The sequence below is a fragment of the Eschrichtius robustus genome, chromosome 1 (genome assembly GCF_028021215.1).
Source record: "Eschrichtius robustus isolate mEscRob2 chromosome 1, mEscRob2.pri, whole genome shotgun sequence".
Taxonomy (NCBI): Eukaryota; Metazoa; Chordata; class Mammalia; order Artiodactyla; family Eschrichtiidae; genus Eschrichtius; species Eschrichtius robustus.
In genome coordinates this window covers 7,443,647-7,467,387 of record NC_090824.1, presented here as the reverse complement: position 1 = coordinate 7,467,387, position 23,741 = coordinate 7,443,647, and positions in this window count along the sequence as shown.

The window sequence follows — 23,741 nt, the reverse complement described above, 5'->3', positions numbered from 1 at the left end:
AGACGTTAGTGAATATGCACAAGCCGCAGCCTTGGAGGGTCTGATCCAGGGTCATTCACTGCAGATCTGTGCCCTGTAGAGGTTGTTCAGTGCTCTCTGCTCTGTGCTTTGGAACCACTTGGTTGAGGTTGGAATTCTGACTGGGCCAACTCCTGATGTGCCCTTGGGCCGACTCAGTAAATTCTCTGTGCCTCGGTTTCCTCATCCAACACATGGAGAGGTTAATGCTGCCTGTCTCCCAGGGTACTATGAGGATTAAATGAGTTAATGCATGGACAGCACGTGACCAGGACTTGGCATCGTTAGTGGTCAATATAGGTTAGCCCTGCAATGTACAGGATATAAACAAGGAGACTCAGAGAGACTCCCATCCAGTCCCTGCCAATGCAGATTGAAGAATGCGCATTCAGAGAGGCTGAGAGCCCCAACAAAGTTCACGTCCATGTGGTCAGCTAGTGATGGGAGCCCAGCTGAGACCTCTGAGTCTTTGTGACACTGAACATTACTGTGAGTGTGTGTGTGTGTGTGTGTGTGTGTGTGTGTGTGAGAGAGAGAGAGAGAGAGGGTAGGATAAAAGGATGGGGAGCGAAGGCAACACCAGCCTATTTCCAAATCTGAGCAGATTTCTAATTAGGATAACATTCAACTATTCTTATGAGAAAATATAAGGAAGGAGGAACTCATCACCGGGCCTGCTTAGAAGTACACGTTGGCAGAAGGTAATCAAGCTTCCTTGAACCTCTGCAACTGCTTGGCTCAGAATCTGGCACAGCTATCTTTGTTTCTATCTTTTCCCGAAGCCTTTAGCAATCGCTAACAATCCTATTTACTCTGTGTACCAGACAAACACACTTACTGTCGCCATCTCACTATTTTTATCTAATATTGAAATTCCTCTTCCTAAGAACAGCCCTGAATGTATTATGATATCTGCTGAATAAATGATATGCATAATATACTGCACAGAGATGGTATTTATGAAGCCAGGCTCTAACCGAAATGAAGGAATCCTTCAGTTCTCGTCTGAAAGGAAATTCAATCGGATACATTTTCAAGAAAGCAAAGTCATGCTTTTTTTTTTTTTTTTTTAAATCCTTGCAAACTTTTGGATTCAAGGCCAATTTCTTCATATTCCCCCGTGGGATAGACTGTCCTGCAATTTCTAGCATACTTTTCCTGCAGAAATTGAGGCTGTCTTCCTGTTCTTAGATAAGGATTGTCCCATTAATAACATCATTACCATTGCTTTTATGTATAATAATATGTCAAACACATTTAATAGTGCTTGAGACATTACAAGTCATTCTCTCAACAGGCCTCTGAGTAAAGGGTGTTTTTAAAAGATGCCCATTTCGCAGAGGAGAATGCTGGTCTGTACCACTGGAGGGCTACAGAGCAATCGCTGTTCCCTCAGCAGCTTTGCCAGCTGTATGAAGCGTTTACTATTCACAATGTCATTTTGTTTTGCATTTTATGTTTTGTGCAGAGTGATGGTAGCACTGCTGTTATTATTGATAACACTCTTTGCTTATTACAGCAGGTTGGAAAACACCACCGTCTCCAGCGACACAGGTGAACTGAGACCAGGAGAGGAAGGGTGGGTAATTTGTGCACAATCCCGTGGATAATAAATGCTGAATTGGGTTCAGACCAGGATTTCTGCTTCTGAAAGCAAGGCCATCAAGAGGTCTTTACCAGGACATGCTGCCTTCCTCCTGGGGCCTGGATCCTTGTGGTTCTGAATCCAGAAACAAAATTCAGCCAACTTTGTTTTCATGGAATGGAAAGTCAAGAAGTCAAGCCCACGGGTAAGAAGTGCTGGTCCATGTGTCTGCGTATTCTTCACCCTGTGAATTTGCCTCTACCTTCTAGCTCTCCTAAAAGAGAGCAAAAATTATCCCACAGTTGGAACAAAAGCAACAAAACAACAAAACCCTCAGGGATTTCCTCAGTGAATGCCTTCTTTTTTCAGCTGAGGAAAGTGATTTTGTTGATGAAGCTCAGAAAGGTGAAGCAGCTTTCCAGAACCATGAAGCTAATGCATGGTAAACTGAAGACCAAGACTAGGGTTTCTTAAATGGATCCTTCCATGAGGTCATGAGGCTGCTTCTTGGCTGGTCTTCAGCCCTTTAAGAGAAAGTTTCCCAACCAAGTAATCATGGATCTTACCTGCTGGATCTATTAGCCTCCCCAGATCCCAATCCTGTCCCCCCAGATCCTGGATCATCCAGGTGAAGGTTAGCAAAGTAGGGTAAAAACTCTTCCTTTTTCTGCATCCCACAGCCTGCTCACAAGCACATGCTTCAGAGAAGTATCCCTCAAGACAAGAGTCCTTTGGGTAGGCACAGGGGATAGATACCTAGGAAGGTCAAATAAGTTTGGGAAAATTCTGGCTTAAACAGTTTCTCTGTATTAGGATTTTCCCACCCATTTAAGGGGCTAATGTGCATGATAAGTGTCCAGGAGTGTCAAGATGTGAAGTGCTTCTCAACTTATTTGTCTAGAGAATCATTTTTTTCCCCAAGAATATCTTGTTCAGCTCAAGGTTCTTGGATCATACTTTGGGTAATGATGCTTTAGACCAGTGATCAGCAAACTATGGTCCACAGAGCAAATCTGGCCAGGTGCCTGTTTTGCAAATAAAGTTTTATTGCAACACAGACATGCTTGTTTGTTGACATAGTCTTCGTGGGTGATTTTGCACTACAAAAGCAGAATTAAGTAGTTGCAACAGACACAGTATGGTAGGCAAAGTCACACCTGTTTGCTAACTGATCCTTTACAGATAAAACACGTGTAACCCCTTAGAGAATGCTACAATGGGATCCTTTTTCCTTTTTATTACAAACTTAGAGACTCAGTATTAATCATCACAAGTGTTAGAGCCAGAACATTTTTCTCCCTTCTTAATGGTATAATGGGACTGAGCCATTGAGATGGTCATTATGGACACATTTTTAGAGTTATAACTTAGAGTCCATCTAATTTTCCATTCATGGGTAAGTTTCCTAAGACTTAGCATGTAAATGTGACAGCCCTGAGATCATGAAGATGGACATTTACAGGCCTGGGTAGTTACATCTGCTGCATGGCAATCTCTTTCACTTGCGACTGAGTAGAAGAAATTGGGATGGAGTGGGTGCATCTCTATGGCAAAGTACATCCTGATTGGATGTCCATTCTAAGCTTCCCAGCGAAGAGGAACAACAGCTGAGCTGCCACCTCTCCTATGCCAATGGTTACAGGCACGCCGACTTTGTGTTTTGCTATAGGCTTAAATTTATCTTTAAATTCTTTAATTTTTTTTCTTTGTTGCAGATTGGCTTCCAGTGAACTGAATATTTAAAAGATATTAGAGGGAGAAACAACACGGTTGGCTGATTGTTTCTCCCCAAAATGGATGAGATGATGAATGAACGCTTCCATTTACATAAACAATCAGCTGAGAGAGCCTCGCCAAATGTGAGCATTTATATTTGATGACATCCTGATTGTAACCATAAATAACAATATTTTCATTGTTGGGTAATAAACATCATTACCCAGTGTGTTTTAGGTAAGTGGGCACTTAACGGGGTAAGGAGGAGATGATAAGGAAGATTAAGGTGAGTACTCAGCAATATGGGAAGAGATAACCTTGCAAATTTCAGATGTGTAATAAATATCTCTGCCAAGGGCCCGCTGGTAAATAAGATGAGATTTTTGACTCATACCAGGTTAACCCGTGCAGAAGAAACAAATCGAGGCAGAAAAATGATTTCACGCAACCCCCAAGCCTGTGTTGAGGGACCAAACGTGCCAGGCTCTGTCCTTGAGCTGTGGTCTGGCTGGATGACAAGAACACACCCAGACAACCGGTGACAGTGTCATGTGATAAAAGCATCAAAGCAAAGAACCCATGTTTCAATGAGTCTCTTTCCTTGTGGACACTCTAAAGTCCTGTGATCCTGATTTTATTGTCCTATTCTTTTGATTTGTTTTGTCTTCTGGTTATTTTTAAATTTTTGGTTTTTTGTTTTGAATTCTTTTACTGAGGTCTGATCTACCTCCAGAAGGCTCATTAAACTTTGGTTCCTAGGTTGATGAATTTTTACATTACCTACATCAAGACACAGAGTATTCCAGCACCCGACAAGTGGAGTCTTTACTTCTAAATGGGACTTATTGAATTAAACAAATATTTTAAACTCAAGAGCAGTGTACACTCTAAATAAACACAGGGAAAAAATATCATAGAGACAAAAAAAAAATACTTTGGAAAAAAATGACAAAGAATGCAAGTTCCCCAATGGTCACAAACACAGGTTTCAGCACAGACAAACCTGAGTGGAAATCCAGCATTGCCATTTACAAGCTGTGCGTTTCTAGAAAATTTATCTTATCTCTTTGAGACTCAGATTCCTCTTCTGCAAAATGCAGATGACAACACCCACATGTGAGGCTGATGGTGACCTTTGTGCAGTAACTGTGGTGGCACAGGTGGAACGGACACCCAGTACCTCGCCCACGTGAGAGCTAATGCGAGCTGATATTGTAGTATAATGACAGCAATGATGCAAAGACCACACTTTCAGCAAGTCAACAGTTTGTGTAACCCCCAAATAATGGATTTACTTGTCAAAAGAAATAAAATTCATAAAGGAAGAGGGACACGCTGGTGATGGATGATCATACATTGTGAAGTAAAAATGTGATACGGAGACGATTTAAGAAATCTGGGTTTTGTAGATGATAGATGCCCATCTTGATGTTTCTCATTCCATAACTTCTGTGCTCTTTGTCACCTGAGCCTTCTCATTCACTGGGAATAATGGATCTGCCTCTTGACAGGCTGACCGGAGAATGTGATGTTTCAACTGGTTTTTGAACAAGGATAGGAGATTCTAGACTCAGAGGATTTTCTCTTTGTCACTTTGAATCTCATCATAGATTACTTTCTTGTGATGGGTAATTTTATGTGTCGATTTGGCTGGACCAAGGTGCTCAGATATTTGGTTACACATGATTCTGGATGCTTCAATGAGGGTGTTTTTTTGGATGAGATTGACATATAAATCAATAGACTTTGAATAAAGCAGATTGCCCTCCATCCAATCAGTTGAAGGCCTTAACAGAATGAAGACTGACTTTCCCTGAGAAAGAAGAAGAAGGAGTTCTGCCATCAGATGGCCTTTGGACTGGAATTGTAACTATTCCTTGGGTCTCCAGCCTGCCAAGCAACCCTGCAGATTTTGGACTTATCAAACCTCTATAACTGGTGCAATTATTTTGTCAAAAGTGGTAGGGCTGATTTTTTTTTTTTAATCTTTGAAAAAAAGTTAATTTACAGTTTATTAACTTAGATTACTGGAAATCGCTCCCATGGGCTTTTTAACTGCAACAAGACCTCAGAAAAGTGAGTCCTTAAGACCAATCTGAAAGATTTAAAAACATTAATAACTATCATCGAACCAGCAGGAGGAAAAATAGACTGTCTTTTTTTTCTCCCTCTGCATTCAGGATCAAGGTTTTGTATTTTCCCCACAAACAACCTGAACTTGATTTTTCTGTTCTTTTCTCCTGCAACACAAATGGCTATTTTCTGTAACGATGATAATTATATAGCACCTAAGAGCTTAAAAACACACTCACTTCCACGCTCTCTATTACCGGACTCTTAGCTCATTCCAGAAAAAAAAAAGATTATTTGTTGATTATCTGGTTTTTAGTTGAAGGAACTGAAACTCTGGGAGGATGGCTAGTGTAACCAAGTTGAGGTGACCACAGCGGCTGAGGAGGGTCTAGAAACTGAGGTTGGTTTGGGTACTAAGCCTCTGAGCTTTTTTGTGATAACAAGCTGTATGTCCAAATTATACAAATTTAACGACCAAATTGAGGACCATCTCCTGTCCACTGTCTAGGTCCCCCTCGCCTTTCTCATCCCTCCCCATCTTTGAAGATACATCCAGGTCTGTCTAGATCATCATCATCCAAGATTCATTCCTCCCTAAGCCAAAAGTTACCTGTTGAGTGCCTCCAAAGGGCCACAGGGAAGGACAGCAGAATGCACATCTCCTGTTTGGAGTTTAAGTCCTTTCTCTGCCATGTAAATAGCTGTGTGATCTTGTCTAACTTGCTTCTTGTCTCTAACCTCAATCTTTCTATCTTTAAATGGGAAGACTGATATCCAACTGGCAGCATGATTATAATTATTATGTGAAACAGTATTTGCACATATACAAGGAAAATAGTTAAGCATATGATAGGTTCTTCATAAACGTTGGCTTTATTTCCCCTCCTCCCTGGAATGAGTTAACTTTTCTCAACATACTGACATGGATTGACAACGGACAATGTGAGGTCTGCTGATGCAGAGGTTGCCATAAGATCACCAGCTCTGCCACCCACCCCCTTCCTGAGCACACAGCTAGATCACACTAACCAGCCTCCCTCACATTAAGCATTGACACTTGCCTTCTTGCGCAACCCCCCATGCTTTGTTCCCCTCCGGCTTGATGAAGAAAAGCATGGCGAACTTGAAAGCCACTCTTTCCTTCAGGGACACACATGTTAAAATGAACTTAAGCAAGAAATAAACTTCAAAGTGTTAAATCACTAGAAGTTGAGGGTTTAGCTATTTTAGTGGCCAGTGTTAACCTTATCCAGTACTTATCCACACAATAGTTTTTAATTCATTTACAAATAGATCAGACGTACACCGACACAAAGACACACCTACACCAACACACACACACACCAACGCATATACACATAATAGCAACACACATAGACACATACCTGCACACCAGACATTTAGCATTTTATGGACACAATGAACGTTTTATTGGCTTAATATTTGAGTTCTCACCTGATTATTCTTGGCCTTACCTGTACGACTTAAAGAATACTATTAAGAATTTTAAAATTTATATTGGAATTTATATTTAAAATTTATATTTGAGGGACTTTTAGAGGCCAATATAGAATCCCCCTTCCATAGCTGTCTTACAGATCACCATCTTCAGCTTGAACCTCTCCCGTGACATGGCGCCCACTGCCTCCCATGGAAACTGGTGGCCAGACAACTCTAGGCATTGCAATGGTGTGTTACATATGAAGGTCAGAGCTACCTTCTCTAACATCCACCATGGAGCCATCCCATGGCTCCACCACCTAAGAAATGAAGAAGCAACCTATTTGATTTTCTATAGGCGACCCCCTTAAATAATTGAAAATACAGCCAGTTTTGCTGTAACTCTTGTTTTTGAAAACACACATTTGTGATTGATATATTAAGGAATGATTTAAACATTATGCAAAATTTGCATTTGCTTATGTGTCATTTTCGCTGCAGAAAACACTAGTGAAAGCAAAAACCTGCACCCATGTGGATGGAGTCATGCGGAAATGCACAGATAACACACGTGTGTACCCCTCAAACACCCATCCACCACCCCAGTCTACCGCGGGGGTTATGATTCACACTAGTGATACAACTTTTCCTCTGATTTCAGAAAACCCTCCTTCCACCATTTTGCAATAACTCACAAACTTCCACCCTTCCCATACACGCTTCTGTAAGCAACTTTGAGACTTTTTCTGGGTAAAGTACCATATTTAGTGCCATATTCATATATTTTTCTTAACCACTGAATATATATTACCTTTTCTATCCACTCTTATCTTTTTCTTTTTTTCAACATGCCATTGATGAAGTGTTTGAATGTTGATCCCCAGCCTAATTTTCCCCATAATTCTGTGGTTTTTATTGCACAATTTTGCATAATGGGTGATATTTAGGGATACATATATCACATGTTAGCGGAACTGGTTGTGGAACTTGTATCTTCCTTTAGTCTGTTAATAGAATGGGGAGTATTTGTCATTAAGGTACATCTCCACATTCTCTCAATAAAAAGGTATTGTATGCCAAGCCTGGCCTGATTCTGGCCACCCAACAATGAATAAACACATGTAGTCCCTGCATGTTTTAGAGCTCATAAATTCTAGGTCTACTGACCTCCTAATTCTCCCGGGAGGGAGAATGAATTGACAGAAATAGGATACCAATTAAATGGCGTAATTTCTGATTAGCTAATTCAGCCACTAAAGGCAGGAAAAAGGAATGAATTAATATTTGGTGGGCCACCTATGCCAGAGTCTATGCCAAGTGTTTGTATGAGCATTAGGAAAACCCAACCCCACTTCAACCTCTCAGATAAGCATTACATCTGCCATTTTGGAAGTGAGGTAGTGAAGAGTTTTAGTGCCTTCTCAAGAGCTAGGCATCAAGTCTAGTTCAGCTCTGACACAAATTCTTGTGCGTTTTCCAATATGCCGTGTTTCTTCTGCTGTGCTTTCTTGTCTGCCCAATGCCTACTCTACTGAATTAAGGACGAACTATGTTCTTGGTACTGAGAATTCTTTACAAGAAGTCCACAAAGCAGCCAGAGAGGTGAAAATTGGAACTGCCAAATAAAAGTAGGTGGAATTCATCTGACCAGAAAGGATGAAAGGGAAAAACAAGTACACAGATTATTAGCAAACACGCCTTGTCTCCAAACCTAATTTAAAACTAATAAAGTTGCATAATTCATGCAATCATAAAGTCAAATATTTTGTAAAATTGCATCACTTATGGAAGTGATGAACTTCCATCTAGTATCTGAAATGCAAGGGTGATTTCAAAGCTGCATTTCAAGTGGTGCTTGAGGGATCATTATAGGCTGGAAATGGCCAATACAGTGGAGTTGCAGCCATTTGGTGCAGGCATGGAAACTAAAAGCTGGAACTGCAGCCAGAAATGCAGTAAAAAGAGACTATTTATCCTGTTTCTATGACTTGTATTCATCACTACAGACAACCAGGTAATTCAATTATCTTTGGCCTTGGAAGTCTGTCTTGTGGTTTACGTGCCCTTCTCTATCAGGCCCTGCTGTTCAGTCAGACCTGCGGACACTGGTGCTGGGCTTGCGGGTAGCGGGGGGGAGCCCTGGTGTGCACGTGGACGGGAGGCTGAGAAAAAGAACCTGTGTTATTTACTCTGAAAGTGACGACAATGATCTCATGGTCCAGAATGCATTGTCCCTTGGAGCCCCTGGCATGAATATCATGATTCACTTTTATAGCAGCACATTTTATACAAACTCTTTTGTTGGTGGAGAAAAATGTCTCATCTTACATGATTGCAGGGGAAATCTCTTTGTGTTCCTTTCTCTCTCTTGCCCCTAATAGTCTCGTGCCCATCTATAAGAGTACATAAAATGTGTGGCGTGCAGGATGGTAATGAGATGGCAGACTTTTTCTAACATCAGAATTTCAATAAGGAGGGAATTTGCCTCCAAAAGAGGACAGTGATCTTTTCACAAACACTGTCCTTTGTCCTGAGGCACACAAAATCCCTAAATCCCTAAAATATTTCATCTGAAGATAAGATAATTTTGCTCTAGCCTAGGCTGAAAAAGAAAGAAGGGGAAAAAGCCATCTATCAGATGCAGCCAGGAAAGTCCTGTTGCTTAGGGAGAAAGTAGATTAAAGGCCCCTATCTTATCTGTATTTCAATTAAAATCTTATTTTTGGTCCCCAGCAGTGTAACCCCTTGAAGTCTTTCCAAGTAAAAAACACCACTTCAGTAGGTGGACGTTAGAGAAATCTTTAATGGGCACATTCTACATGTGATATGGGCTACTTCTCATGTGTGGGAGAAATGCCAGGACAATATTTTGAAAGAGATGTGAAACTTACAAAGGTGGGAAGGGCAAGAAATGCATTACCCTGGTGAATTCTCTACTGCGGGATCTTTTTTTTTTTTTTTTTCCACTGAGGCCCCATTTGAATATTTGCAAACCTGCCCCAAGTAGTTAAAAAAGTCACTAAGGGGGCAGGAGGAGAGAAATTCAGGGAAAGGAAATAGGAGCTATTTGAGTATCTTGTGATAATCCTTTTGAGATTCTGAGTTCAGGATCAGGTTTATCTCCAAAAAGCTGGTGAAAAGAAAGAAGCCAGTACTCAGATTTAGAGAATGTTATCCATGTAAGTAATGTTTATGGAAACAGTCTGGTAGAACTCAATGACTGAGATCTAAGGACCCATGATATATCATAGACTAAATCAGGCATCAAACAATAGATCAATCAATCAATCGATCAAACCATCAGTTGGGACTTCCCTGGTGGGCCAGTTGTTAAGACTCTGCACTTCCACTGTACGGGGCACAGGTTCTATTCCTGGTCAGGGAACTAAGATCCCATAAGCCATGCGGCACAGCCAAAAAAAAAATCGATCAATCAAACTAAATGTGAAGGGATACAAAACTATGTTCCAAAGTAAAAATAAGGCAAGTGTAAAATGCAGGTTTTAAGTTATCGAGCAAGGAAACACAAAGGAGGACTTTCTATGTCCAGGGCACTGTGCTGTGTAATCACAGCGGGGGAATGGGGTGGAGGAAAGGGATGAAGAAGCATGTTCTGAAGTGAAGGGAGGACGGGCGTGTTCTATTGCTGGCTTGGCTACAGTTGACCAAGACAAAGGTCAGTAAACTTTCTCTATAAAGGACTAGATAGTAACTATTTTAGGCTTTGCAAGCCAGCAATGTGGCCTCTGTCAAGCTACTCCACTCTGCTGCCTAGAGCAGATGCAGCCATAGACAACATGCAACTGAATAGGTGAGGCTGTGTTCCAATAAAACTTTACTTGCAGACTTTGAGATTGAATTACATGTAATTTTCATGTCCTAAGATATCATTCTTCTTTTGACTTTTTTTCAATCATTCAAACATGTAAAAACCACTCTTGATTCAATGACCATGTAAAAGCAGATGATGGCCAAATTTGGCCTGTCCCTGTTAGCTTGCTAACCGTTGATCAAGATGGTACATTGGGCTTCCCTTGTGGCGCAGTGGTTGAGAGTCTGCCTGCCAATGCAGGGGACACGGGTTCGAGCCCTGGTCTGGGAAGATCCCACATGCCGCGGAGCAACTAGACCCGTGAGCTACAACTACCGAGCCTGCGCGTTTGGAGCCTGTGCTCCGCCACAAGAGAGGCCGCGATGGTGAGAGGCCCGCGCACCGCGATGAAGAGCTGCCCCCGCTCGCTGCAACTAGAGAAAGCCCTCACACAGAAACGCAGACCCAACACAGCCAAAAATAAAGAAATAAATAAAAGGAGTTCATTTAAAACAAACAAACAAACAAAAAAAAACCTGAGCAAATAATAACTGTGCTACCTAAATTGAAATGAAAAAAAAACAAAAAAGTACATTAATACCAGCACAGGGTGATCAGGTTCATTGCTAGAAGTGATTCAGAGAATATCTGGTCTGAATTGTGAGAGTGCTTTCACTCTTGGTGTTCCAAGAGGCAACATCTACTCCTGTTCAGATAAATTAGCCTATGTGGGAGAAGATGCAGGCAGCTTTAGTTAACTGTTAACTGTTTGGTTAACTAGAAACAGTTATGATAAGCAGCAATGGGCTCATAATAATAGAAGTAGCAAATCATCTTATTGAGCTAACACTTACTGAGCACTTACTCTAAGCTGGGCACACTGTTCTGCATGCATTTCCACTTCCTTAACCCTTATAACAATCAAGCGAGGTAGGTATTATTTCTACCATCACTTTGTAAATGAGGAAGCTGAGGCCTGAGGAAGTTAACTAACTTGCCAGAGGGCGCAGAGCTGATGAAGGGTGCATCCAGAACACATTGGGACATGTGGTTCAGAGATGAGAATGTGGAAAGTGCCATGTAGAAGTACAGATCTGGAACCCATGAGTCAAATTGTCTGGCCTCTAATCAAGACTCCACCACTTGCCAGCTCCAAGAAAAGCTTCTTAATCTCTCTGAGCCTCGGTTTCCTCATCCATGAAACAGAACAATAATTGTATCTATTTCACAAGCTGAGGTTGAGAAATAAATGAATTTAGGGTTCATAGCTAGTACCCAGTAATGTTGGCTAATGATACCATCGACCAGGAATTATCCTAAGGTTTCTCACACTTATTTATACATGGTATCATATTACATCCTTTGCTTTGAGCTAATCCCATTCTGACTTTGAGAGATTCTTCTAGAGCCATTCTTTGCATCAGGATTTGGCAAAAGAGGCCATGCTCACTCCGTCCATAAACATAAAATGTATAATATTTTAAAGAGCCCTGGAACGTCCTCAGGCCTTTTCAGACAGCCCTGGTCTATCTCCCAGGAGTGTTGCATGCAGTCCCAGACTCCCTTTGGTCTGAAAACCTCAGCCACATCCAGCACTGCTGATAGAATACAGAGTCAGTGGGCTTGAAGGGACCAGGAGGTGGACGCTTCTGCCTCCTGGCCTAGCAGAGGGGACAGCATGCAAATCACTCCCTCCAGCGCTCTGGGCCTGCAGCCCCTCCCTCAGGCTTCTCTCACATCGGGAAACATCCAGAGCATCAGCTTAGTTAAACTCCATCTGGTTTTATGTGCAAACCCCTAATTATTTTAGGCAATGGAATCCCTAAGTGTCACGGATTTTCTTTTCAGTCATTCTTGGTTTAAAAATCAAGATCAGAACCTACCACCACATAATCCAAGTGTCCCCATTCCCCAGACTTCAGTGACTGCCTGTGATTGTAGGATAAAGTTCAATTTTTTTTTTTTCTGATATTCAGGGTCTTTCACACTCTCATTCATCTACTTATGCAACAGAGGTTTATCAGTTCCTATTACTATCTTTCAAGTATTTTAATAAGCACATGTAAGCATCTCTAAAGTTGGAATGCACCTTAAAATCCCACAGCCTGTACCCATTGCTCTATACCAAAGGCGGTCATGACACAATCATGGCCTGCACGTGTGTGCATGTCAAAGGGCTACTAGCCTTGAATCTTGCAGAGATGCAGAGATAACTGTAACAAAGAGATGATGGTATAGCACCTTCTTAAACCCCTAGGACTCAAACGGTTGTGGGAAGGTGATAAACCAGCTAGGTTTAGTGACATTCCCAAGGAGTAAAAAATCGGTGGGTTCCACATACTTGCAAAGCAGACTTAATAGCCCAGCATCAATGACCATAACTCTTTAAAGAAATGCTGCATCATCAACACTCTGGATGGCAGAGAAAATAGTACTGTATGGAGAAAGAAAACCACAGACTCTAATTGAAAAAAGTGATTCAGGAAAGTTGCAATCTGTGAGCAAGTTTTAAGACTACCATAACCATATTCCTTTTCTATCACAACAGCAATATATGATAAAAATCTGTCTACTTAAGTCTATAGGATTTTTTTCCCATAAGTATAAAATAAAATTTCTAAGTAATAAGAAAGCATCTTGCCATTGTTTTATTTTCTATCCTTCCTTCCTTTCTTTTTCTCTTTCTTTCTTTCTTTCTTTCTTCTTTTCTTTCTTTCTTTCTTTCTTTCTTTCTTTTCTTTCTCTCTCTCTCTCTCTTCCTTCCTTCCTTTCTTTCTTTTTTTTAAGTGGCACATACAATATTGTTTCATCTTACAATTGATGGTATCTTAGATTCAATAAAATATGGTTGTGTGCTGATCATGGTCTAGAATCAGGGGCACAGATGAACAGAAGTGGTCTTTTCTCTTAAGGACTTACCGTTTGGTATTAAAGGACATCAGTCCCTAGGTCCTCTAGGTACCATCTCTCTGGACTGCCCTTTTCCCTCTTGGTTCTTTCCTACATATCCTTCAAGGTCCAGGTTAAATAACTCCCTACTGAGATGTTTTCCCAGATAATGTGTCTGCAGAAATAACATCTTCCTCTTTTGTATGTCTATAATGTTTTTATAATGTTTTTCTCATAGTCATGAGTTCCAGAGCCAGGGACCTTGGTTGAAATCCTGGCAGCTCTGCTTGAACAAGACAATTAAGCCTGCTGAACCTCAGTTTCTTCCTGTATATGGTGGGTATGTATCTCATGCTCAGCTTTCATGGCTGTTTTGAGAGTTAATTACATTAACACAGGTAGGGCCCTTAGAAGTTAGCATAAGGTAAGTGGAATTGACCATTTCTTTTTTTTTTTTTTTTTTATAATTAGTCCTGTGTTAATTTATTTTTTTTTTCACACACACACACTGTATTTTATTTTTACAAGAGATGAATAGACTGACACCAAGCATTGTACATGGATGACCACAACAAAAGCAACAATGATTGCAATTACCAAACATGAAACACACTCATACTATGTCATAATATTGACATTCAGTCCAGTAATCCTCCACTGTAACAGCTCCTTTACTTTGCAGTGAAAATTGATTTGTATATTCTTTGCCTCTGAGTCCTTGTGGGATTTTTTTTTTTTAATTCAGACAGAAAGTCACAAAAATTATACTCATCCTCATCAGTTCACTCAGTCCCATGTAATTAATTTTTTTTTTTCATCTTGATCTTTTGTTAGCACTTTTATGAGTTCATCAGTTTTTCATTAGAGTTCTGAAAATGCTTATTCATTCAGTTCAGCAGTACAGTCAGTTACCAGAAACCTGTACTTTTCAGAGTCTTTTCCATGAATTTCCTGAAGATGAAACCCTTTTATAGGAACATATTTGCAAAATCATCAGAGTACACCCAGAACTGTCTGTAAATGACAAAAGACTTAAAAATGACCACGGTTAAAGATTTGATGAAAGTTCATAATAATGCAGTTGACAAGAAAATTAGTTATTTCTGAGATATACATTTTAAAGTAATAACTAGGATTATTACTTATAACATTATACCAGAACATATAAGATTTTTCGAAATTTCATGTAATGTCTGAAACATTTATATTAAACATATTTCCATACATATTTCCATACAAATACAAATATAAGATTTTTAGAAATTTCATGTAATGTCTGAAACATTTATATTAACATATTTCCATGCAAATAACCTAATGAAAGTTTAGTATTAGTTGTTATGTTTGTTTTTTTATACTGCAGGTTCTTATTAGGCATCAATTTTATACACATCAGTGTATACATGTCAATCCCAATCACCCAATTCAGCACACCACCATCCCCACCCCACCGCAGTTTTCCCCCCTTGGTGTCCATATGTCCATTCTCTACATCTGTGTCTCAACTTCTGCCCTGCAAACTGGCTCATCTCTACCATTTTTCTAGGTTCCACATACATGCATTAATATACTATATTTGTTTTTCTCTTTCTGACTTACTTCACTCTGTATGACAGTCTCTAGATCCATCCACGTCTCAACAAATGACTCAATTTTGTTCCTTTTTATGGCTGAGTAATATTCCATTGTATATATGTACCACATCTTCTTTATCCATTCGTCTGTTGATGGGCATTTAGGTTGCTTCCATGACCTGGCTATTGTAAATAGTGCTGCAATGAACATTCGGGTGCATGTGTCTTTTTGAATTACAGTTTTCTCTGGGTATATGCCCAGTAGTGGGATTGCTGGGTCATATGGTAATTCTATTTTTAGTTTTTTAAGGAACTTCCATATTGTTCTGCATAGTGGCTGTATCAATTTACATTCCCACCAACAGTGCAAGAGGTTTCCCTTTTCTCCACACCCTCTCCAGCATTTGTTGTTTGTAGATTTTCTGATGATGCCCATTCTAACAGGAGTGAGGTGATACCTCATTGTAGTTTTGATTTGCATTTCTCTAATAATTAGTGATGTTGAGCAGCTTTTCATGTGCTTCGTGGCCGTCTGTATGTCTTCTTTGGAGAAATGTCTGTTTACGTCTTCTGCCCATTTTTGGATTGGGGTGTTTGTTTCTTTAATATTGAGCTGAATGAGCTGTTTATATATTTTGGAGATTAATCCTTTGTCCGTTGATTCGTTTGCAAATATTTTCTCCCATTCTGAGTGTTGTCTTTTCATCTTGTTTATGGTTTCCTTTGCTGTGCAAAAGCTTTGAAGTTTCATTAGGTCCCATTTGTTTATTTTTGTTTTTATTTCCATTACTCTAGGAGGTGGATCAAAAAAGATCTTGCTGTGATTTATGTCAAAGAGTGTTCTTCTTATGTTTTCCTCTAAGAGTTTTATAGTGTCCAGTCTTGTATTTAGGTCTCTAATCCATTTTGAGTTTATTTTTGTGTATGGTGTTAGGGAGTGTTCTAATTTCATTCTTTTACATGTAGCTGTCCAGTTTTCCCAGCACCACTTATTGAAGAGACTGTCTTTTCTCCATTGTATATCTTTGCCTCCTTTGTCATAGATTAGTTGACCATAGGTGCGTGGGTTAATCTCTGGGCTTTCTATCTTGTTCCATTGATCTATGTTTCTGTTTTTGTGCCAGTACCATATTGTCTTGATTACTGTAGCTTTGTAGTATAGTCTGAAGTCAGGGAGTCTGATTCCTCCAGCTCCATTTTTTTGCCTCAAGACTGCTTTGGCTATTCGGGGTCTTTTGTGTCTCCATACAAATTTTAAGATGATTTGTTCTAGTTCTATGAAAAATGCCATTTGTAGTTTGATAGGGATTGCATTGAATCTGTAGATTGCTTTGGGTAGAATAGTCATTTTCACAATGTTGATTCTTCCAATCCAAGAACATGGTATATCTCTCCATCTGTTGGTATCATCTTTAATTTATTTCATCAGTGTCTTATAGTTTTCTGCATACAGGTCTTTTGTCTCCCTAGGTAGGTTTATTCCTAGGTATTTTATTCTTTTTGTTGCAATGGTAAATGGGAGTGTTTCCATAATTTCTCTTTCAGATTTTTCATCATTAGTGTATAGGAATGCAAGAGATTTCTGTGCATTAATTTTGTATCCTGCAACTTTACCATATTCATTAATTAGCTCTAGCAGTTTTCTGGTGGCAGTTTTAGGATTCTCTATGTATAGTATCATGTCATCCGCAAACAGTGACAGTTTTACTTCTTCTTTTCCAATTTGTATTCCTTTTATTTCTTTTTCTTCTCTGATTGCCGTGGCTAGGACTTCCAGAACTATGTTGAATAATAGTGGTGAGAGTGGACATCCTTGTCTCGTTCCTGATCTTAGAGGAAATGCTTTCAGTTTTTCACCATTGAGAATGATGTTTGCTGTGGGTTTGTCATATATGGCCTTTATTATGTTGAGGTAGGTTCCCTCTATGCCCACTTTCTGGAGAGTTTTTATCAGAAATGGGTGTTGAATTTTGTCAAAAGCTTTTTCTGCATCTATTGAGATGATCATATGGTTTTTATTCTTCAATTTGTTAATATGGTGTATCACATTGATTGATTTGCGTATATTGAAGAATCCTTGCATCCCTGGGATAAATCCCACTTGATCGTGGTGTATGATCCTTTTAATGTGTTGTTGGATTCTGTTTGCTAGTATTTTGTTGAGGATTTTTGCATCTATATTCATCAGTGATATTGGTCTGTAATTTTCTTTTTTTGTAGTGTCTTCGTCTGGTTTTGGTATCAGGGTGATGGTGGCCTCATAGAATGAGTTTGGGAGTGTTCCTTCCTCTGCAATCTTTTGGAAGAGTTTGAGAAGGATGGGTGTTAGCTCTTCTCTAAATGTTTGATAGAATTCACCTGTGAAGCCATCTGGTCCTGGACTTTTGTCTGTTGGAAGATTTTTAATCACAGTTTCAATTTCATTACTTGTGATTGGTCTGTTCATATTTTCTGTTTCTTCCTGGTTCAGCCTTGGAAGGTTATACCTTTCTAAGAATTTGTCCATTTCTTCCAGGTTGTCCATTTTATTGGCATAAAGTTGCTTGTAGTAGTCTCTTAGGATGCTTTGTATTTCTGTGGTGTCTGTTGTAACTTCTCCTTTTTCATTTCTGATTTTATTGATTTGAGTCCTCTCCCTCTTTTTCTTGATGAGTCTGGCTAATGGCTTATCAATTTTGTTTATCTTCTCAAAGAACCAACTTTTAGTTTTATTGATCTTTGCTATTGTTTTCTTTGTTTCTATTTCATTTATTTCTGCTCTGATCTTTATGATTTCTTTCCTTCTGCTAACTTTGGGTTTTGTTTGTTCTTCTTTCTCTAGTTTCTTTAGGTGTAAGGTTAGATTGTTTACTTGAGATTTTTCTTGTTTCTTTAGGTAGGCTTGTATAGCTATAAACTTCCCTCTTAGAACTGCTTTTGCTGAATCCCATAGGTTTTGGGTCGTCGTGTTTTCATTGTCATTTGTCTCTAGGTATTTTTTGATTTCCTCTTTGATTTCTTCAGTGATCTCTTGGTTATTTAGTAACGTATTGTTTAGCCTCCATGTGTTTGTCTTTTTTACGTTTTTTTCCCTGTAATTCATTTCTAATCTCATAGCGTTGTGGTCAGAAAAGATGCTTGATATGATTTCAATTTTCTTAAATTTACTGAGGCTTGATTTGTGACCCAAGATGTGATCTATCCTGGAGAATGTTCCGTGCACACTTGAGAAGAACGTGTAATCTGCTGTTTTTGGATGGAATGTCCTATATATATCAATTAAATCTATCTGGTCTATTGTGTCATTTAAAGCTTCTGTTTCCTTATTTATTTTCATTTTGGATGATCTGTCCATTGGTGTAAGTGAGGTGTTAAAGTCCCCCACTATTATTGTGTTACTGTCGATTTCCTCTTTTATAGCTGTTAGCAGTTGCCTTATGTATTGAGGTGCTCCTATGTTGGGTGCATATATATTTATAATTGTTATCTCTTCTTCTTGGATTGATCCCTGGATCATTATGTAGTGTCCTTCCTTGTCTCTTGTAACATTCTTTATTTTAAAGTCTATTTTATCTGATATGAGTATAGCTACTCCACCTTTCTTTTGATTTCCATTTGCATGGAATATCTTTTTCCATCCCCTCACTTTCAGTCTGTATGTGTCCCTAGGTCTAAAGTGGGTCTCTTGTAGATAGCATATATATGGGTCTTGTTTTTGTATCCATTCAGCCAGTCTATGTCTTTTGGTTGGGGCATTTAATCCATTCACGTTTAAGGTAATTATCGATATGTATGTTCCTATGACCATTTTCTTAATTGTTTTGGGTTTGTTTTTGTAGGTCCTTTTCTTCTCTTGTGTTTCCCACTTAGAGAAGTTCCTTTAGCATTTGTTGTAGAGCTGGTTTGGTGGTGCTGAATTCTCTTAGCTTTTGCTTGTCTGTAAAGCTTTTGATTTCTCCATCAAATCTAAATGAGATCCTTGCCGGGTAGAGTAATCTTGGTTGTAGGTTCTTCCCTTTCATCACTTTAAGTATATCATGCCACTCCCTTCTGGCTTGCAGAGTTTCTGCTGAGAAATCAGCTGTTAACCTTATGGGAGTTCCCTTGTATGTTATTTGTCGTTTTTCCCTTGCTGCTTTCAATAATTTTTCTTTGTCTTTAATTTTTGCCACTTTGATTACTATGTGTCTCGGCGTGTTTCTCCTTGGGTTTATTCTGTATGGGACTCTCTGCGCTTCCTGGACTTGGGTGGCTATTTCCTTTCCCATGTTAGGGAAGTTTTCGACTATAATCTCTTCAAATATTTTCTCTGGTCCTTTCTCTCTCTCTTCTCCTTCTGGGACCCCTATAATGCGAATGTTGTTGCGTTTAATGTTGTCCCAGAGGTCTCTTAGGCTGTCTTCATTTCTTTTCATTCTTTTTTCTTTAGTCTGTTCCGCAGCAGTGAATTCCACCATTCTGTCTTCCGGGTCACTTATCCGTTCTTCTGCCTCAGTTATTCTGCTATTGATTCCTTCTAGTGTAGTTTTCATTTCAGTTATTGTATTGGTCATCTCTGTTTGTTTGTTCTTTAATTCTTCTAGGTCTTTGTTAATCATTTCTTGCATCTTCTCAATCTTTGCCTCCATTCTTATTCCGAGGTCCTGGATCATCTTCACTATCATTATTCTGAATTCTTTTTCAGGAAGGTTGCCTATCTCCACTTCATTTAGTTGTTTTTCTGGGGTTTTTTCTTGTTCCTTCATCTGGTACATAGCCCTCTGCCTTTTCATCTTCTCTATCTTTCTGTAACTGTGGTTTTTGGTCCACAGGCTGCAGGATTGTAGTTTTTCTTGCTTCTGCTGTCTGCCCTCTGGTGGTTGAGGCTATCTAACGGAATTGACCATTTCTCAAGCCACTTTGTCAGCATTGCCCCCACCGTCATTTGATCCATTGTGATGTGGGTCTGCATCTAGGCTCCGTGAGAGCTGTAATGGTGTCTGATGTCAGCCTCATCTCTCTCCCTGCATGTAGTACAGCATTTGGCTCAGGGTAGGGAGTCACTCATTAAGCCCATCAACAAACATTTATTAAATTAAATACCTGGCATGCATTAGCCACTGTTCTAAGCTCTGGTCCTCGAGAGCTTGAAAAATATTTGTTGAACAAATGAGCTAATGGTTATTCACTTTACAAAGAATGAGGTGATACTCAGAAGACAACCAAGCAATCCCTGCTTGGCCAAAGGACAGAATTCTCTAGAAGTCAGCAGCTGAAAACAGTCTGAAGTCTCTGGATGCAATTTGTCATGTTTTATTTGTTTGTTTATTTGTTTGGGCTAATCAAAACTCTCTTAAAGTTACAGTTGGCTCAGCTGACAGCATGGTCTTCTAGACTTCTCTCTGGCTCAGCCTACTTCTTTTAAGGGGTTATTCCTGACTCGGCAAGGGTCATGGGACTCTTTGTGATATAAAGGCCCTCCATCTGCAGGAATGTGGGGTCTTAGATTCCAAGAGTTCCAACTCTAGCTACACACTTACCCATCACTCTGGTCTACGAGCTCTCTAGTCTCAGCCATGGAACTCATTTCTAGCCTGTAATCCTTCTCTTCGCTCAACCCTTCCAAGTTGATTTGGATTCAACTTCTCTTTTGGTTCTTTGTTGGCTCTGTTTTGGTTTCTCTACCCCAGTTCTTCCTCCCCAAGGATAACTTGGTAGGTAGCGCTTGTGTTTGCTGCCATCCAGTCTGGGGATCTGTCTTGCCTTTGACACTCTCATAAGCAACCCCCCTGATAGCATGGACAGAAAGGCACTATGCAGCTATTAAGAGAGCTCACCAAATATTTCATAGTCCCTGCCTTCTGGGCACAGAGTCAGTTTGTTTCTGGAACTATGTAATCATTTTGGCCAATGAGTTGTGAGCTAAAGAAATAGGTGCCACTTCTAGCGATACTATTTATTTGCCTGTGAGAGATCCTCTGGGTCTCTCTGTCCCTCTGCTTCAGTGACCAGCACAGTCAAGATGGCAGCTGACCCATCAACGTGAGTCTTGGAGTGAAAGATGAAGCAGAAATTCATTGGACCTATGACAGGCATGGAGCATGAGAAAGAAAGAAAGCTTAGTTGCTGTAAGGTTACAAATATCTGGAGGTTTCTTGTACCACAGCATAATGTAGAGAATCCAGACTGATAAGGGCACACAACGCTTTCTGCATCCTTGACCTCCATTTCCTTTTGGGTTATTATAATGACCCATTAACTGTCAGTATAATGTGGATTAAATCCACGTGATATTTTTGGTACGGCATCAGCCAAACATGTCAAGATCTGTATATCTGTCTCCTATGGGAGACGGTCTCTGTTGCCAAGTTGTATGTTGACGAACCAGTTCTGGCGTTTATTACAATTGAAAAGTAGCAGAAAGCTGTCTAATAGAACGTCTACCGTTTAGCGAACAGGGCTGGAATTAGGTGATGGTGGCAGGCGACGTTATAAGCAATCGTGCTCCATGCGGGGTTCGTTTAGATTCATTCATAGTGTGGAGTCATTTCCAAATGCCAGTCTCCACTCTGCATGCTGCAGCCGTGTCTCATATTTCTAAACATATTTCGGCTCGGTGACACCTTAATGGTACACGATAACACTGGGCCTCCCTCTTAGAAAAATGGATACTCTCATTTCTCTAAACATTGGGCCTGTACCTTGAACCATTTCCATTTAAATGCAAATTTCAATCATGTCCACCTTTCTGTGTTCCAACGTGAGCCTACGGAAATGATAGCAGCTTGAATCCAAATTTTGAGAGGCTGAGAGCTGTTCCCTACAGGGGTCCTAGACGGGATAAATGGTTCTTTTTTGTCTTGGTCCTGTGTTGCTGAGATTAGTCTCAAAGGGACTGTTTTGCTTCCATTGAGTGGAGTGGCTAGGCCAGAAGAGGGAAGGTCAGCATCCAGAACTAAGGACACAGGATGGAGGTATCACATGGAGTTCCCCGAAGTGACCTAGTGTCATTTTAATGTGCTCTGGCTTATACTTTTAGTTCTGGACTCCCAAAGACAGAATTCAGGGCCCACGAGCTCCTAAAGGGCTCCGAGGGACAATGGTTGCCTGGCGTTTCTTCCCTGAGGCGGGCCTCTGTTTCTCAGCACAGGCCTCTCATCTTCATCAAGGCCTGCGTCAGAGCCCAGGCCTCCCTGGCCTGAGGATCCTTTCTTGTCTACAGACAGGATGCTGGCACCCACGCCAGGCCAGACCAGGAGAGCAGAGCCTCAGTAGGGCAGTAAGGTCAGCATGACCTGCAGGGGTATTTGCAGAGCTGAGCCCTTAGCGGGGTAAAGGACATTTCTGAGGGCCTCCAGAGTCCCACCTAGTGAAAGAACCAGGGCCCAGTGACCAAGGCTACTGGGACTTCAGAAGACTCTGGAAGTCTGTCTCTTAGAGGAAAGAGCGTGAGTTCTGGAACCACACTGACTGGCTTCAAATTGGACCACGCCATTTCCTAGCTGTGGCATCGTGGGTGAGTGCATTTAACTGGGCTTCTGTTTCCACACGCATAAATAGAGACAAGAATAGTAGTTGAACTCTTGGGGCCGTGGTAAGGATAAACATGCTAATAATTCATGTCATCAGCTTACAGTAGCGCCTGGCCCTCTCTAAGTGCCCTGGGAAGGTCTCTGAGGGAAAAGTACAAGGAGGACGGCTGGATGCAACGGTGTTCACTCCTTTCCTTTGTTGCTTGGTTGACCCAGTGGGTCGCCCTGTGTTCAGCAGAGAAATCCTTGCAGCCAAAAGACTTTTACTTGGCATTGGAAAGGGGGAGAACAGGGTGGCTATTATGAAGACCTTTTTTTAAAATTTATCTTCCTGAAGTATAGTTGATTTACAATGTTGTGTTAATTTCTGCTGTACAGCAAAGCGATTCAGTTATACATATATGTACATTCTTTTTCATATTCTTTTCCATTATGGCTTATCACAAGATATTGAATATAATTCCCTGTGCTGTACAGTAGGACCTTGTTGTTTGTCCATTCTATATGTAATAGTTTGCATCTACTAATCCCAAACTCCCAATCTATCCCTCCGCATCCCCTCTCCCCCTTGGTGATCACAAGTGTGTTCTCTATGTCTGTGAATTTGTTTCTGTTTCATAGATAAGTTCATTTGTGTCATATTTTAGGTTCTACGTATAAGTGATATCATATGGTATTTGTCTTTCTTTTTTTGACTTACTTCACTTAGTATGATAATCTCTAGTTGCATCCATGTTGGTACAGATGGCATTATTTCATTCTTTGTTACAGCTGAGTAGTATTCCATAGTATATATGTACCACATCTTCTTTACCCATTCATCTGTTGACGGACATTTAGGTTGCTTCCATGTCTTGGCTGTTGTAAATAGAGCTGCAATGAGCACTGGGGTGCTAGTATCTTTTCAAATTAGAGTTTTCTCCAGATATATGCCCAGGAGGGGATTGCAGGATCATATAGGCCTGGCTTGTTTAGAGACCAGAGAAATCCCTTGGGGAAACACTACTAAGGAGGAGAAGGAAGCAGGGTTGTTGTTGAAGGGAAGATGAAAGGGAAGATTCTGCACTGGCGAGCCCAGCTGTGGGACTTGGCCCTAGGGGCTTGGTCGTCAGAAACTGCATGCTATTGCCATTGCGAATTAGTAT